We start from the raw sequence: 6,000 nt of genomic DNA on the forward strand, positions 1-6,000 counted from the left end.
TACAGGATAATGACACTGACACTCGGAGTACAGGATAATGAGACTGACACTTGGGGTACAGGATAATGACACTGACACTTGGGGTACAGGATAATGACACTGACACTTGGGGTACAGGATAATGAAAGTGACACTTGGGGTACAGGATAATGACACTGACACTTGTGGTACAAGATAATGAAAGTGACACTTGGGGTACAGGATAATGACACTGACACTTGTGGTACAGGATAATGACACTGACACTTGGGGTACAGGATAATGACACTGACACTTGGGGTACAGGATAATGACACTGACACTTGGGGTACAGGATAATGACACTGACACTTGGGGTACAGGATAATGACACTGACACTTGGGGTACAGGATATTGACACTTGGGGTACAGGATATTGACACTTGGGGTACAGGATAATGACACACTGACACTTGGGGTACAGGATAATGACACTGACACTTGGGGTACAGGATAATGACACTGACACTAGGGGTACAGGATAATGACACTGACACTTGGGGTACAGGATAATGACACTGACACTTGGGGTACAGGATAATGACACTGACACTTGGGGTACAGGATAATGACACTAACACTTGGGGTACAGGGTAATGACACTGACACTTGGGGTACAGGATAATGACACTGACACTTGGGGTACAGGATAATGACACTGACACTTGGGGTACCGGATAATGACACTGACACTTGAGGTACAGGATAATGACGCTGACACTTGGGGTACAGGATAATTACACTGACACTTGGGGTACAGGATAATGACGCTGACACTTGGGGTACAGGATAATGACACTGACACTTGGGGTACAGGATAATGACGCTGACACTTGGGGTACAGGATAATGACACTGACACTTGGGGTACAGGATAATGACACTGACACTTGGGGTACAGGATAATGACGCTGACACTTGGGGTACAGGATAATGACACTGACACTTGGGGTACAGGATAATGACACTGACACTTGGGGTACAGGATAATGACACTGACACTTGGGGTACAGGATAATGACACTGACACTAGGGGGACAGGATAATGACACTGACACTTGGGGTACAGGATAATGACACTGACACTTGGGGTACAGGATAATGACACTGACACTAGGGGGACAGGATAATGAGACTGACACTTGGGGTACAGGATAATGACACTGACACTAGGGGGACAGGATAATGACACTGACACTTGGGGTACAGGATAATGACACTGACACTTGGGGTACAGGATAATGACACTGACACTTGGGGTACAGGATAATGACACTGACACTTGGGGTACAGGATAATGACACTGACACTTGGGGTACAGGATAATGACACTGACACTTGGGGTACAGGATAATGACACTGACACTAGGGGTACAGGATAATGACACTGACACTTGGGGTACAGGATAATGACACTGACACTTGGGGTACAGGATAATGACACTGACACTTGGGGTACAGGATAATGACACTGACACTTGGGGTACAGGATAATGACACTGACACTTGGGGTACAGGATAATGACACTGACACTAGGGGGACAGGATAATGACACTGACACTTGGGGTACAGGATAATGACACTGACACTTGGGGTACAGGATAATGACACTGACACTAGGGGTACAGGATAATGACACTGACACTTGGGGTACAGGATAATGACACTGACACTTGGGGTACAGGATAATGACACTGACACTAGGGGGACAGGATAATGACACTGACACTTGGGGTACAGGATAATGACACTGACACTTGGGGTACAGGATAATGACACTGACACTAGGGGTACAGGATAATGACACTGACACTTGGGGTACAGGATAATGACACTGACACTTGGGGTACAGGATAATGACACTGACACTTGGGGTACAGGATAATGACACTTCCAAATAAATATATATATATATAAGCAATAAAAAATTCTTTTCTTGCCTGACTCGATCAATAGCCTCATTCAGACCCTCCGGCATTAGGGTAAGTAGGGAGGGTCTGAATGAGGGTATTGAACGAGTTATGCAATAAAAGTTTTTATTGTTTTTATTTGTTTTTTTATATATATATAAATGATACTGTCTAACTTACTAGTTTTTATACTTAAAAAAAAATAATAATTTGTATATATATATTTGTTTATTTCCTGTACTTTTTACTCCATATCTTGTATTATATATGACTTGGACTCCGCTCCTACAATTATATAACCTGTGTCTATGTCTGATGAAGAAGGTGGCACGACTCCGAAACACGTGACATTACAGAGGTTTTTCCTGGGATGCTGCGCTCCCTCATCCTGCTTTTTCCTCCCTTTGTTTACTGTATAATCGGGGTTCCTCTGGATGGCGAGCGGACGCTGCTGCGGTTACCTATATGTGCCTGGATCTGGTGAGCAGTGACCTGTTCTCCGTCAGCCTGTGTGGTGTAGCAGAGCTGAGTCGTGGATTGGCACAGCTGGTGGTGCTATCACTGTGGTCTTCAGGTACACATAAGGCACAGCTCCAAAGACTTACTGTAAATGACAAACTCAACTCTGCTACATCTCTAGGTAGGTGTGTGTGTTCTACAATCCACAAATAACAGGAGCTAAAACACTTGAATATCCCAGAATGTAGCAGAGATGAACGTGTTCTGCATGTAAAACCCTTTCCAAGAACTTTATAATACACAATATATCTGCTTGCTGTCAGTGAATGGGAATATTTATATTTACATCCAATAAACATAAAACGGTACATTCGTCATACTTCTCACAGCTGAAGGCTTGTTACAAATGAATCCAGTCTGGACAATCCGCTGTGGACTCCAGACTGATACACTGTAACAAAGCATCAGGACAGGAGGGGGATTTGTGTGGCTGACCTGTTTACCTTACAGAGGATTATCTTGACTGGAAACAATTGTAACAAACCCTCAGCAGCGAACAGGACTTGGTCTGTGTACAGTTTCAGCCTCTGGGTGTAAGTAAGAATACTTCCATTCCCTGACAGCATGCAGAGCTCTTGTAAATGGTGAGGAATTACAAAACAGCACAACATATATTACACAGAAATGCTGCATAAAAATGCTTAACCCTTGGTTCTCCATATTGTGGTATGGCAGACTGAGCTGCAGTCCTATGTAAAACGACAAATAGGTGATCTTATACATTATGACAAATGACAAACTCACCTCTGCTGCATCTATAACATTTTCATTCCCTCCCCACTGCTGTATAGATTGCAAGCTCTTTGGTTCTCTCTTCTGCTGTCATTGCCCGTGCACTTCATAAACACGGGCTGGACTATAACTCCCAGCGTTGGCAGCTGCCAAGGTCAATCCTGTAATATCCAGGGCGGAATAATACAGAATCAGCAGAGCTGGCACCTGGCTGGCATCCTGCCCCAGAGCCATCGCAGAGCCTGTCGTGCGGAGGTCGTGGTGCCCGCGCTGTCAGTAGGCACCGGGGAATAATCCACTTCACATCCATAAGGGTGTGAAAACTTTTGCAACACAATGGAAACATTGAAAAGACCTTGAATGCCAACGGTATATTGACCCCAAGAGCTCACAATCTATGATCACGCCTTGGTTGAATATATCAAAATAGCAGAGCTGACTTTGTCAATGACCTGTCCGGTGCTGCATTGCTTGTGCAGCATATAACTCACAATAATGCAGCAGCTTTCCCTGCAGTCCTATGTAAAATGTAGAACATATTGAGATAACAAACGATGAGCTCAGCACTGCTATTTCTGTAAGGAATAACTGCAAATTCAGCAGATCAGCTTGCAGTCCTGTGTAAAACCACTGAGCATTATCAACGTGCGTCGTGCCAAAGGACAAACTCTGCTCCTCTACACTTGACAATCTCGGCCCTGCTATCTCTGTAGAGAACAACAAAATGACTGTGTTTAAGTGTTGATGATGCAGTTGGTCCGCGTGCAGTCCTATGTAAAATCATAGAAAACGGCATCGCCATATAGTTGTACCAAAAGGACAAAGTCCGCTCACTACCCCTGACAAATTTAGCCCTGCTACTTCCATATGATATCAGTACACATTTTGTTTATTAGGATAATTTATTAGGATTGCCGGCAGCCCCATGTAAAACCACAAGTGCCACATTGAGCCAAGGGACAAACCCCTGAATTTCTATTTGTGTCCAGCCCAGCTCTGCTACATCCTTACAGAGTTATTATAAATTCTTGAAAATCGTGATATGGCCATGAGTTGCACCAAAGAACCTGGACACACTCAGCTCTGCTACATCATTACAAATGCGTTATCAGGAAATGTTCTGTTTCCTGATAACATAGCAGGTTTGCCAGCAGTCCTAAGTAAAACCAAAGGAACCGTATTATGATGGATCAGGAGCTGTTCCAAAGAATAAATTGCACCTTGCTACACCCGAAAAAACTCAGCACTGCACCAAAGGACCCCGACACGCTCAGCACTGCTACATCATTATAAATGCTTCACGTCCTGTCTCATGATAACATACCAGGTTTGCCAGCAGTCCTATGTAAAACCAAAGGAACTGTACTATGATGGATCATGATCTGTTCTAAAGGATAAATTGCACCTTGCTACACAGGACAAACTCAGCTCTGCTACATTTTTTCAAAGGAAACAAAAATACTGTCCCTTATGATAATATACGTAGGGTTGCCTGGAGTCCTATGTAAAAACTAGAGGCACAATATCCTGATATGGTCCTGAGTTGTGCCAAGGACAAACTGCACCTGGTGACATACAACAGGTTCAGCTCTGCTACATTTGTACAGAGTCACTACAAATGCTATCTCCTATAATATTGCAGTAAGTCTACCTGCAGTCCTATGTAAAACTGCAGGTACCACATGGCAATGTGATTATGACTTGCACCAAAGGGCAAATCACCGCTTGGCACCCCTGACAATCCTAGCTCTGCTACATCCATCTGCATCTGAGAATTATGCAGCAAGCCTGCAGTCCTAAGTAAAATCACCTGATAGGACCATGACTTGTTTCCAAGGGGGGTACAAACACTGTCTCTTATGGTAATATAGCAGGGCTGTCTGCAGTCCCATGTAAAAACTACGGGTGCAACATCCTGATATGGTCCTGAGTTCTGCCAAGGACAAACTGCCCGTGGTGACACCCAACAAGCTCAGCTCTGCTACATGTGTCCAAGACAAATACAATTACTGTCCCTTATGGTCTTATATATCAGAGCTGCTGGCAGTCCTATGTAAAAACTACAGCTACAACATTGTGGTATTGTCGCGAGCTTTGCCAAGGGCAAACTGCACCAGGTGACACCCAACAAGCTCAGCTCTGCTACATCTGCACGGAGTCCCTACAAACGCTCTCCTATGATAACGCAGTACGTCTGCATGCAGTCCTATGTAAAACTGCAGGTACCACATGGCGATGCGATTATGAGTTGCTCCAAACTTGGCACACCTGAGGAGCCCAGCTCTGCTACATCCATTAGGATAATGCAGCAAGCCAGCAGTCCTATGTAAAAATCACCTGACGCGACCATGTGTCGGCCACATGACCAAGTCAGCTCTGCTAGCTCAGCTTCCTCCCTGCAGGATGCCAGTCTTACCTGCGGATGCTCAGCCTGGCACGGCGGGGTTTGCGGTGCAATGTGCCGCTGTCTGCGCCCTGTCTGCCTTCACCACCCCCGTCTGGATGGCACCGCTGTCCTCGGTCCTACCCCAGCCGGCTCCCTGCGCTCTGCCCCCCGGTGACTGGCGGGGCCCTCATGGACGCCATGCACTGCTCCCGTGCCCGCTGCGATGCCCCCGCGTCCTCCTGAGCCCGGCCGTCTGGGTCCAGCTCCTCGCCGGTCTGTGTCTGAGGCTCTGCGCGCTCTGCCCGCTCCCTGGAGCTCGGGCTCCCCCTACAGGCGGCAGCGCGCAGCATCCCCAGGAGGCCGTGTCCGGGCTGTGCCCCTCTGCTGTGCCCGGGCATGGCTGCTGGATGTGTGTGCCCAGGGGTGGGAGCTGG

General features: G+C 46.4%; 1 protein-coding gene across 1 annotated transcript in view; it reads right to left on the reverse strand.

Moving 5' to 3' along the window:
* Window positions 1-5,787, reverse strand: part of NCOA1 (nuclear receptor coactivator 1) — a 345,294-nt gene extending 339,507 nt beyond the window's left edge. The window contains exon 1 of the mRNA XM_040427133.1: window positions 5,597-5,787. The gene's annotated coding sequence lies outside the window, so the exon portion shown is untranslated. The remainder of the gene's footprint in view (window positions 1-5,596) is intronic.
* Between the last annotated feature and the right edge of the window lie 213 nt (window positions 5,788-6,000).

The sequence above is a fragment of the Bufo bufo genome, chromosome 4 (assembly GCF_905171765.1).
Source record: "Bufo bufo chromosome 4, aBufBuf1.1, whole genome shotgun sequence".
Classification (NCBI taxonomy): Eukaryota; Metazoa; Chordata; class Amphibia; order Anura; family Bufonidae; genus Bufo; species Bufo bufo.